Here is a 12,391-nt window from a genome sequence, read left to right as displayed (position 1 = left end):
ATAATCCTGGAAGAGGTCAGAGGGGGAAAAAAAAATCTAAACTATAGAGGAGCCAAGTCTAGTGACTTACATGTGACTTCTATTAAGAAATTATGCAAGCAAGAATAGATTACAGTGAAATATTTAAAGAAGAAAGCCACAACCTAGAATTCTGTGCCCTGACAATTTTGAAAAATGAAGGCGAAATAAAAACTTTCTTAAATAAAAATGGAAGGAATTTGTTCCCTGTAGACCAGTCTTGCAAGAAGTGTTAAAGAAAGTTCTTTAGAGACAAGAAAAATAATAGAAACTCAAATCTTCATAAGGAAAGGAAGAATATCAAAGAAGGAATAAGGGAAGGTAAATGAAAACTTTTATGTTTCTTAGTTCAATTGATCTCACAGGTAAGTTTGTTCAAAATTATAATAGCAACAATGTATTTGATTATGAGGTTATGTCTATATTGTACACATACTTATGTATGTTTACATGTAACTAAAATAAATGATAGCAGTGATACAATGGCTAGGAGGGAGGAAATTTTGGATTTTTCCCCTATTACAAGGTAGTTACACTACCTGTGAAGAAGTATAGTGTTATTGGAAGGTGAACTTGGATTAATTGTAAATGTATACTACAAACTCTAGAGTGACCACTAAAAAAAGTTAAGGAATTAACTGATAAGCTAAGAAAGGAGAATTAAAAAAAAAAGTTTTTGTGGTTCCTCAAAAATTTTAAAATAAAAACTAACTGCCACATAATGCATCAATGTAACATCTGGGTATACATTATTAATGTTGAGCTTTACCATAAGGAATATATACTTGGTCTCCATCCTACTAATGGCAAAGAGCTCTTAAAATCATTACAATTTTCTAAGTGGTGAGAGGAGCAAAAGTGTTTCTGTTATGTTAATGAGGTAAGTTTTTGGCCTGCGACTAGAATTAGGAGCTAGTTGTCAGAACAGAGAACAGTCACGCTATTAAGGGTGCCTAATCAACTCTGCCTTCTATTTCCGCAGGCTATTCCTAACCTTTACTACATTCCCAGACCTCCTGCACCGGACTGTTACTAGCTCTTCTCCACAGAAATCTTGAGTAAAGCCAAAGATGCAGTGAGAAATGAAGAAATTTCTCTTATAACCCCTAGGGTGGACCCTTGAATACCGATGTACAACTACTACACCAATACTAAAACACATGCTACCTTCTCCTCTCCTTAAAAAAAATTACTAAGACGTATTTTAATTATTTTCCAATGCAAAGTTGGAATGGAGAGAACTTCCTTTAATTGAGATAAATAATTCTTTGAAATGCAGCTGTATTCCCTTTTCCTGGGTATGTTCTTGGGATGAACTTACGTCTAAATTTTCTCTCTGGCTTTGTACTGCTCACTGCCTAATAAAACATCTCAAGGAGGTTTATAGGAAGCAGAGAAAATGGTGATGGTAGTTAACCAAACGGAAGACCAATAAACACATACATGGAAAACTGCTATATTTAAAGGGCAGGACAATGGCCCCCAAATGAAAAAGAGCTAAAACATTTTTATTTAACAATGCAAGGCCAAAGTCTAAATTAGACAGCTAAAACATTTTTATTTAACAATGCAAGGCCAAAGTCTAAATTAGACAGCAACAACAAAAATAGAGTGGCCTGGAGATGCCGGGGATCGAACCCGGGGCCTCATACATGCGAAGCATGCGCTCTACCACTGAGCTACATCCCCTGGTGAAAACCCGCTGCTGGGCAAGATTCCTGTGCTTTTAAAAGCTCAATGCGTTTTACACAATTTGGGGTATCTTTTTATTTCCAACCAGATAGTAGCCGTCATTGAGGATGAATTACACTTAAAGCCGCTTTCGGATTCTATCCAAGTAATTCCCTTCAGAGATGCACCGACAACATGCAACTCATATCGTTACTGAGAGCAGAGCCCAATTTCATTCAGTAGCTTCAGCACAAGTGCTTTCTCTCGCGTTGGCCAAATCGAACCCCATGTGGAAATAACTGAGATTTTTTCAGAACTCTGAAGAATGGTCTACAAGCCAAAGGCTCATAGAAAATGCGACACCCTCCCCCCACCCCTTTTTTTTTGTAGCTGAGTGGTTGAATGGTCAAATGACTCTTTGGAGCTGCGTCTTTCTACTTGCTCTCGCTTGGAGGAAAAAAGACAAACGACAAACAAACCACAAACAAAAAATGTCCGGATTGTTGAAACTGAAAATCCTGCCCCAGTCTTTGTCGCCAGAGGCAACGGCTCGTTCCGCACAGACCTTCTAACCCCCCTGAAATCTGAGTGGTTATCTGTGAACTGTGGCTTCATGAAAAATCTTAGATTTAAGAAGCCCAAATTCCCTGTTTCCCCCTTTCCTTTATCCACTGGCCAGCTTCTCGTTCCGCAGGCTACTCCGCGAAAGAATGAACCTAGACAAGATTTTCTAAACCGGGTTTCTGGTCAGTTCGGAGCGCTCAGCATCTACAACCTAAGAACATAAGATGGGTAGAAGTAAAAGATGTTTTCGCCCCTACCCTACACTGCTTTATCATCCTAAATCCCAGACTAAAAATACTGGTGCGCTATCAGCCAATCAGTGAGGGAAAATATATAATGTGCTAAAATGAGCCTTTATTGTTTAAACCATTGAGATTTTGTGGATGCTTTCTTTAACATCATAATCAAGCCTATATTTAGTGAAACAGGGAAATTATCCCTTTTGTTATATGAATAGCAATTCTATTTTCCCAGTCTGAAATTTGTCATTGACTTTGCTTGTGGACTTTTCCTTGTTATACAGGAGGCTTTGCTTTGTTTTGTTTTAGTCTATTATTATTCAAATAATACATATTGCAGAAAATTTGGAAAGTAAGAAAAGCATAAATATACTAAAGAAAATTTACCTATGCTCTTACCACTCTTTCAGAAGCTCTTTTAAGATCAAATTTGTCAAAATTTTCCTTTAAATAATTTTGGATTTTTGAATCATTATTGGAATAACCTTCCCCACTCCAAAGTTATTAAAAATTTTACTTGTGGTTTTGAAGCACTTCTAAATTTTGTTTTAATAAATCTCAAACACCGTTGACAATCCACCCTGCTGTAAGTTGTGGGATATTAAATCAAAATTTTTTTGTCCAGGTAACTACCCAGATTTGCCATCTTTACCCATAGTGGGAGATTATAAGCCACTCTGCTCAGATTTACAGATCTAGCAGTCAGAAATTGAGTATTTACTTATAATATCTGAACTGTACAATTTATCTAACAGATAAATCTAACAGATAATTGTTAACAGATAAATCTAACATAGAAATCCTGATGAGAACAGAGTTTCCTCATAATGAAAATAACATTATACCAATTAGGAGAATCTAAAGCCTAACTACAAATTCTTTGTTTTACTCCCCTCCCTTCTTTTTTTTTCCCCTGAAAGTTATAGTGACTCTTGTTCTTTTCAAATGTGTATTTGAGTTTCCTTTCAGATGTAAATTTTACCTTGTTTATGATAAAGTCCTCTGTTGAAAATATGTATATCTGAATCTCTTTTCAAATACATATTTTATCTTTTTACTATGATGTACTGTGTCTTCAAAGCATGTACACACTTGAATAGCTTTTTAAAAGTATATATCAACCTTCTGAAGTTAATTTTCTTGTGAACAGAAGGATCTCTCTCCCAGTGACTCCCAAAGTAATTTCTTGAAAATTGAGGGATTCAGACTTGTGGAAATGTGACCACTGACTTAGAAAATTTCAAATATGGCTTTTTGCATACAAGAATAATGGGGGAAATACCCTGGAAGGAATACCCTGGAAGAAATAACCAGTGGGTTTTTCACCTCTAAGTCTTAACACATGTATTTTTATGAGTGAATGATTTGGGTAGAAGAAAATCCCTGTCATTCACACACAAACCATATATTAGTCTTTAGATATAGGAAAGACAAAGGATGGTAGAAGGATATTAAATATTAGCACTTTATCAGAAAGAATTCAGGTAATCTTGCATAGTGGCAATTTACCAGTACTTGCACACAGCCGCTCCCAGACTTTAGTCCTTAATAAATCCCCAAATAAAACTGAAACTTACAGCTCCTACATTGTGCATTTTTATTTCAGTCAACACCTGTCAACAGAAGGGAAACAAAGCACAATGTGAGAGTTTTGAGTTAAGTTTTAATAGGGACAAAATGAGGACTATAGCTAGGGAGTGGTATCTCAGATAGCTCTGAGGAACTGCTCTGAACAGGTTGGGGCCGGGGGCGGGGGGAAGATCAGTATTATACAGGAATTTTGGTGAAAGGGGATACATGCAATCAAGCACACTTTTTGGCAGAGGTTTGCTGCTAGTCAGGAGGAGCAGATGTCACCATTAATGATTTTAGTGCTTTTCTAGATATAATAAGATGTAAGGGCTTGGTGTCATAAAATCTCCTGAAAATATCTGTTTGAAGTCCTGTTCTGTCAGTTTTTCCCAGAGCACAGAGTGCCTCATTCCTGATCTCCACTCTGAATTCCTTTCAGGGTGTGTTGAAGGTCAGCAGCTGCAGTGGCTAATGACTTAATCCTTGGAGAGGCAGATGGCAAAGTGGCAATTTTTAGTTGGCATACTTCACAAATATGAGTCAAATTTTGTATATAGATTTTGCGTGTGAGTTACAGAACTGCTTTAATTTGTAAGAATTTTGCTCATTTATATATTTTCTTCTGTTTATTCAAATACATTAGTTCTTATAACTCTGCTATCCAATATGGTAGCCACTAGCACATGTGATTCTTGAGTACTTGAAATATGACCAGTCCAACTTATGTCCTATAAGTTTAAGATGCACACTTAAGATGCACTAAAGACTTAGTATGAGAAAAAGAATGCAAAATACTTGGGTAATATGTTTACGTGGATTACTTTTTTCTTTCATTTTTTTTTAATAGCTTTTTATTTTGTATTGGTATACAGCTGATTCACAATGTTGTAATAGTTTCAGGTTAACAGCAAGGACTCAGCCATATATATACAGGTATCCATTCTCCCCTAAACTCCCCTCCCGCCCAGGTTGCCACATAACATTGGGCAGAGTTCTATGAGCTATACAGTACATCCTTGTTAGTTATATGTGAATTATTTATTGACCTGATAAAATCAGGTGTTGCCCTAAACATCCCAGAGTGAGCGATGAGAATGAAAACAGCCATGAAATCTGGTGCAATGGGTCAGGAGACCTGCAGCCTCTATTGGACTGAGGTGCAGAGTCCACTCTGAGTCCAGCTTTTATTCCTAATTGCAGACTACAAGACTTTTTTGACTGTATCTTTCCCAAGACATAGTCCAGATCTCTTCGTTTTTTACCCCAGGGCATTCCCTTCTGGGCTAGTCTCAGGAACAATCAGCAAGAAGTGCATAGGCAGTGTTCATGCCTGCTGCTGACCCGGTGTTCCAAGGTCCATGCTTTCATGATCCCAGTCATACTCCCTTCTGGGTCTGGCCTTGGGATTTGTAACAAGGAGATTATTCTTAAGAAAAACATGAAAGATAATCATTAACACAGTTTCTTAATATATGCTGTTTTTCCAGGTGCTATTTCTGTGGAATTTTTCAAGGCTATGAAAGTACATTATTAGGAATTCCCACCACAGTTAGGGGACTGTTGACCGAAACCACCTGCCTTGGCCAGGCCTGCTTGCTTGAGTTGTCTCAGACAACAGGAGTTCCAGATAAGGAACATGGTGCTGCCACTGAAAACTAACTGGCAGAATTCAGAAGGGGCCAAAAGCTGGAGGAGATGACCAACCTTCCAGAGTCCTTCTCATCGGGATCCGTCTTGGTTGAGTAATGTACATGCCACCAGGAAGGACCCTGAGATTACGGCCAAGCAGGATGACTGTCTAGAGACAATACAGAAACTAACCCCTTTACCACAAAACCTGAGACTACAGCCATGTGGCAGATCAGTTCTCCTGGGTTTCCTTACCTTGCTGCTCTCTACTTAGGCCCCCTTTCTGCAATAAAATCTCTTTGTCAGCACAAGGTGCCTCCTTCTGACATTTCCAAGGGTGAACAAAAGCCCACTCTTGGACCCTGGAAGCAGGTCCCCCTTCCTGTAACAGTAGTATTTTAGATATATTGGATTACATTAAATGCATTATGAATTTCGCTTGTTTCTTTTTACTTATTTCAGTGTAACTTCTAGAAAATTTAAAAATTATATATGTGGTTGGCATACATGATTCACATTATATTGGGCAGTGCTTCCCAATTTACCACACTTTTGCTGATGTCAGAAATATACAAGACCCCACTTGGCATTGTTTTCTTCTGTCACAATGTAGAGTAATGATTTACCAAGGACATCGGACATGATCTTAGTTGTACTTTACACCAAGACACAGAGACAAATTAAAACCAGCCCCATTTCCCCATCCCACCCATTTCTCTCCCTCATTGAGACTGGTCACTTTTCTGTTTCCTATTTTACATTCTAGAGATCTGATGAATCTTTTGGACCAACTAAGAGACAAGCTCTTTCAGACAAATGGAGTCCTTCCAAGTTAAAAATCAACTTCATGGGGTTTCTGTGAACAAGAACAAAACTCTCATACAGTCAGAGGCCAGCAGAAAGGAGAAAGCAATCACCTGACCTGGATTTCTAAGCATTTCCTGGGATTTCTAAGGAAGTTCAAGGAACATGACACTATCTGGAGTCCATGATCACTCTGGCTTAAGACACACTTTCCCGGAAATACCTGTTACTGAGTTCCCAATCTTCAAATCACAATAAGCCCTTTTACATTCTCGCTCTACACACTCTCTCTTCTGTGATAAGAAAAACCTCCTTAATCACAGATTTCTGCAAAGTTGCCATCTTAGGGATTTCACTGTGGCTACCAAATACCTTCACAAGACTGAATCTTAAATTTGCAGGCATCTTCTTGTTCAATCGCTCAGTCGTGTCTGCCTCTTTGCCACCCCATGGACTGCAGCACGCCAGGCTTCCCTGTCCTCCACTATCTCCAGGAGTTTACTCACACTCATGTCCATTGAGCTTGTGATGCTATCTAATCATCTCATCCTCTGCTGCCCCTTCTCCTTTGCCTTCAATCTTTCCCAGCATCAGGGGAATCTTTTCCAGTGAGTCGGTTCTTCACATTAGGTGGCCAAAGTATTGGAGCTTCAGCTTCAGCATCAGTCCTTCCAATGAATATTCAGGACTGATTTCCTTTAGGATGGACTGTTTGGATCTCCTTGTTGTCCAAGGGACTCTCAAGAGTCTTCTCCATCACAACAGTTCAAAAGCATCAATTCTTCCGCGCTCAGCCTCTATGGTCCAATTCAGCACATTCCTACATGACTACTGGAAAAACTATAGCTTTGACTGCACTATTTGTCGGCACCTTAATCATGTTCAAACCCAAGCTCCTCCTCTTTCCAGGCTCGATCTAACACCCACAAAGCAAAAACACAACAGACTACCCACAAGCAGAAAGGAATTCATTCTTCTCGATACCCATTCCACCATGGAGGAGTCCTTGTTTCTGGCATATTTGAGCGAATGTCTCAAACTCTTCTTTATTCGACTTCATACTCGCTAAGGGTTGATGACTTAATCTTCAGGTAGCACCATGGCCCAGAGCAGAGAGTGAAAACATCTCTTGGACATAGGAAGGAAAATGAGTTCCAGTACCGCCCGAACAGGGACTTGAACCCTGGACCCTCAGATTAAAAGTCTGATGCTCTACCGACTGAGCTATCCGGGCTCACGAGAGTTAGGGTTTCCTGACTGTCTAGGAAGGGTGAGTTCATTAGATTATTTTCAATTGTGATCCGTGTTAAAATCAGTCTTGCACACGTACCTCATATATTCAAGCCAAGAGCAGCTGCCACCACAACAGACATCAGGTTTGAAACAATTTGACTTCCCTCTGAAGAGCTCGCCTATGGAAAGGGCCCCAAGATGTTCTCAAAAGCCAACAGTTTGGGTACAAACGAGTGCGATCTTCTTAAGGGACAGAAGTTTTCTGTTAACTTCCCTAAAATACACGGGAATTCAACACTTTCTTGTAGGTATAGGATGCAAAGAAGAGAGGTGGAGCTTGGACAGGTCCTTCCTATCCATCTACCCAAATCCTACTCATATTTAAAGATCCACGTATAGCCCTCTTCTCCCTACTTTGCTGATTCCAACTCGCCTCCTTCCTTGTCCCGTTCAAGCGTCGCCTTTCCGCTCTTGTCCACTATACTGCTTCCCGAGTGAGATCTTCCCCATAACTCGGTTCACTCCACCCAGGCTCCGGGTTTTTGACACTCCAGGTCAGGGTTTCCCTAACCTGCCAGAGTTTGAGTTTGCAGAGTTCCTAATATTATAAATTATTGTCTACTTTCGAACTTCATTCAAAATTCACATCTGGGTTACTTGTCACACAAAATGGACGGAAAGTGTTTTTGCGCCTCAGTGCCTGAGGAGACAGACGCTATCTAGGCTACAAAGCGCTAATTCCTTTCACACATGACGTTAAATGAGACTCCTTTCACGTATGGAGTCCCATCCCACACATTTCCCCTGCTCTCTCCTCATTCTGGAGAGAATTCTGTCCGAAAGAGGTTGTGTACTCTTTTCCTCCTCTCTCCTCCTTTTGTCTTTCAAAACAGAGCCTCAATAAGGAAAGCAGTTGCAGAGGGCCCGATCGCGTTGCTGCCTTAGGTCTGCTGGACATGCACTGTTGCTCTGCATTTCTTGGCAGGTTGTGTGTGAATTCTTTCCGCTCTGTCATCTCTTTCCTTCTGGAAGTACCCAAATCGGCCTCTATCCGCCGCGTCCTTACCCTCCTCTTTCGCAGTACTTTTCTTCTTTGTCTTCTTCCGCGGTATTTTTACGGTCTTTTAGGCAGTTTTGGAGGCAAAGGGGGTTGAAGTTAGGGGAAAGGAGGAATTTGAAAACTCAAGAAAAACGCCCCATTCCTGAGACGTTCCCTGTTGATGGAATGGAAATACCTTCCTGAGAGCTGGTGATGGAGCAAACTTTGGAGCAAGCTGAGAAAAGTAGGAAGACACCTGAAGCAGAAATCACAAACTGCAGGGTCCAAATTCAGTCTAAAGCCTAAAATACATGCCAATGAGTCCTTATTCTCCAATACCAACGGATCTTTTTCAGTCCTTGTGCTAGTCTCATCTCAGGGGCCTTCTCTTCCATAGCCACATGAAAATCCAGGTCTCTGACTGCTCAGATAACTAACTAAAGGTACAGGGATATTTCCATCACCACCACCCCATTCCACTCCCCTTTATTTTATCCTCTTTCTTTCTTTCCTTCTTGTTTTCCTTTTGCTGATTCTCGGCCCTGGGAAACGGTAGGCTGGAGGGAGTAAATATGAGAAAGGCTGACAAAAATACAGATGGAGGTGCCAGGGATTGAACCAGGGACCTCGTACATGCGAAGCACGCGCTCTACCACTGAGCTACACCCCCCTGTATTCATATCCCTTTGGCTGTTTAATAAAATATTATGTCTTTTTTTTTTTTTAAGCTATGAGTTGCCTAGAGAAAGTCTACCAGGTTAAATGTTACTATTTCTGAAGTTTTAAAATATACAGTCTAGTGGCTTCTTCCTGGCCTGCAGTTATTTAATTAACCAGGAACAGCTGAAAGAATAAAGCCTTCTGAGAGATACTTTAAAAAAAAAAGTGGGGGGGTTCTGTTATTTTCCCTTCATGCTCCTCAGTAATACTGTCAGTGGAATTTAGTGCTCAAGCTTGATTTTGTGACTGACTTCCAAGTTTGTTGTTTGGAGTTCAGGAAATCCTGAATGAGCCAGATCTTTCTTTTTTTGTTTCCTTCAGTCAAATGTTCCTTGAGAAGACAGACATACCAGTGAGGATAATCCTTAGAGTGGAAAGGGGTCAGGAGCAAATGGGTGTAAAGTTAACTTTGATGTGAGGAAGAAAAACTGAGTAAGGGAATATGGAGAGGAAAGCGGGAAAAGTTTGTGCGAATACAGTTTAAGAGAGTAAAAGAAAAGGGCAAGAATAAAGGTGCTAGAAACTAAACCCAGTGCTTCATTTCGCTCATTCTACTCTCCCATAATCTAAGAAATTCAGAAAAAGACTCGTCCTCACTGATTTCCATTATTTGCTACTGGTTCTCCATGAAGAAGTCTAGAAATGAAAAGTAAGGATTTGTCTATTTTAGAGGATCTTGTAACTGCTGTCACTCCCAAGTGCATGATCAGAGGCGTTGAATCATTTTAAATAGTGTGTAGATCTAATGGGGTGCTGTCCAACTTGCTGGGTGAATAGAATGGGAAGAGACAGAGAATGCAAGAGACAGAAGTTGACTCACTTTAGGTTTTCAGCTGGTACTCTTAAACATAAAGGCAGTTTGACAAGAGAAAAGCAGTGCTTACTGATGTGTGCAACAGGCACCACTCAGGAGAAACACAAACAAAAAGTGACTCAAAGTGCAAGTTTAGCAGCTCAGCTAATGAAGTATATTCAACAAAGAACGGTAAATTTATAGATAAAGGACAGGGTTGAGGAAAGCAGTTTTTGTCTTTTCAGGGCAGTAAACTGTGGGAAATTAACTACTGGGGAGGAAACTAGTGGACTAAGGTTTGTTTGTTCCTCTAGTGCCCATCACTGACTCGATGGACATGAGTTTGAGCAAGCTCTGGGAGTTGGTGATGGACAGCGAGGTCTGGTGTGCTGCAGTCCATGGGGTTGCAAAGAGTCAGACATGACTGAGTGACTGAATTGAACTGAACTAGTGCCTATCTGGGCTGGTAAGAGTTTTTCTCCAGTCAAAGGAGGATTTATATCCTGCTTTTGGTCAGACATGGAAGGATAAAGAGAACATTTTTGCAACTTAATTGTCTTCAGCTCAAAATAATTTTTATGTCAAAGAGGCATACTTTGGGGGACATTCTGGTTTCATATGTAGGCATGTGCAGAAGGACCATGTTACAGCATGTCATATGTTAGAGATAGTTTGTCAACTTCAACTCAAAAGTGCATGAAGATCTGAGAAATTATGAGTATGCCGTTTTTCCTATATTTTGTTATATTTAAATTCTTTTAATTTGGTTGCTTTTTAACTGTACAGTTTGACATTAGTTTAAAAAGCTATTAAAATTGTATTATTTATACTTAAACCTAGTTTACTGAATTCTAAACCAGATATATTTCACTTTTTCTTCCCGAAGGTAGCTCAAAATAACAGCAAAAAGGCTCCCAGAGATGGACATCAACACCAAGGGGCATTCTGTAGTTTAAACTGCATGCCTTCACAAGGTGATGACAACCACACAACCAGCCATTCACTACTGGAGGTGCCGGGGATTGAACCCGGGGCCTCGTGCATGCTAAGCACGCGCTCTACCACTGAGCTACACCCCCTCACTCCTGTCTTAAGGAAGAAAACTTAATGACATATCTATCCGCCTAGTGCTTCCAGACCTTGAAATTATTAGCACAAAGACTGCTTATGTACAGTTCCATTAGTTCCTGAAACTCCTTTATTTCATTCTCTTTCTCATCTACACAAAGAGAAGGGCAACTTCATGTTAGGCAGAAAGACATCATTCCTAGTATCTATTCACGTTTGTCAACCTACAAAAGGTGAATAGAAGAAAGAAAAGAAGAGCCTGGAATCAACGATACTTAAGGAATGACTAGGAGAACTAGCCCCATATCCTAATTTCTTCATACAGATCCCCACTAGAAGGAACCAAAGCCACTGTAAAAATTTGCTGTCACCCAAAATATCAGTGTGTCAGAATGTAAGAAAGTGCTCAATGATTATAGCAAGCTCAAAAGATCACAGTACCTTCAAGGCAATCTTGGAAACACTGAGCTTTAAAATGAATAATAAACAATACAGGAATACAAACTAATAGATAAAATAAGGCTATGGGTCAGAGAGTTGACTGAAATACAAGGTCTGAATGAGGAGATGGCCAGCGTCAAAGGATCCCCAACTTTTGCTCTGAGGATGGTAATAATGACTCTGTTGTCCGTTTCAGAACTTGGAAACTTCAGTTTGAACTGAGAGGTCAGTGGCTCAATAGATTACTCAGACACTTGTTGAATTAAAGTTCTAAAATCTAAAAATTAAAGTTCTAAAATTTTGGCTGGAGTAAGATTTCATAAATTCGATTGTGAGTTTATTCATACAAAAATCTAGAGCCATTTTGTGATCGTCAGTCCATTACAACATTCCCTTATGCACCTGAAGAAAACTCGTCCTTGGGGATCAACTAAAAACTTTGAAGTGCCGAAACCCGGGATTGAACCAGGGACCTTTAGATCTTCAGTCTAACGCTCTCCCAACTGAGCTATTTCGGCTACCTGAAAAGTTACTCTCCTCACATTTCTTTTTTTTCAACTTCGGTTTTTAGAAGGTTTCAGATTCTTTTAGTGTGGCTGC

General features: G+C 39.9%; 5 non-coding genes across 5 annotated transcripts; all 5 read right to left on the bottom strand.

Annotated features, from left to right (window-relative positions):
- Nucleotides 1-1,635: 1,635 nt before the first annotated feature.
- Nucleotides 1,636-1,707, bottom strand: TRNAA-CGC (transfer RNA alanine (anticodon CGC)). Its single transcript has one exon. It is a non-coding gene; the product is annotated as a tRNA-Ala (tRNA).
- Nucleotides 1,708-7,658: 5,951 nt separating this feature from the next.
- TRNAK-UUU (transfer RNA lysine (anticodon UUU)) lies at nucleotides 7,659-7,731 on the bottom strand. Its single transcript has one exon. It is a non-coding gene; the product is annotated as a tRNA-Lys (tRNA).
- A 1,636-nt stretch (nucleotides 7,732-9,367) lies between these two features.
- TRNAA-CGC (transfer RNA alanine (anticodon CGC)) lies at nucleotides 9,368-9,439 on the bottom strand. The gene has a single exon. It is a non-coding gene; the product is annotated as a tRNA-Ala (tRNA).
- Nucleotides 9,440-11,289: 1,850 nt separating this feature from the next.
- On the bottom strand, nucleotides 11,290-11,361 carry TRNAA-AGC (transfer RNA alanine (anticodon AGC)). Its single transcript has one exon. It is a non-coding gene; the product is annotated as a tRNA-Ala (tRNA).
- Nucleotides 11,362-12,236: 875 nt separating this feature from the next.
- On the bottom strand, nucleotides 12,237-12,309 carry TRNAF-GAA (transfer RNA phenylalanine (anticodon GAA)). The gene has a single exon. It is a non-coding gene; the product is annotated as a tRNA-Phe (tRNA).
- Between the last annotated feature and the right edge of the window lie 82 nt (nucleotides 12,310-12,391).

Source organism: Giraffa tippelskirchi, chromosome 8 (assembly GCF_054371585.1).
Source record: "Giraffa tippelskirchi isolate mGirTip1 chromosome 8, T2T-mGirTip1v1.2.pri, whole genome shotgun sequence".
NCBI classification, from domain to species: Eukaryota; Metazoa; Chordata; class Mammalia; order Artiodactyla; family Giraffidae; genus Giraffa; species Giraffa tippelskirchi.
This window is presented reverse-complemented; position numbering and strand designations above follow the sequence as displayed.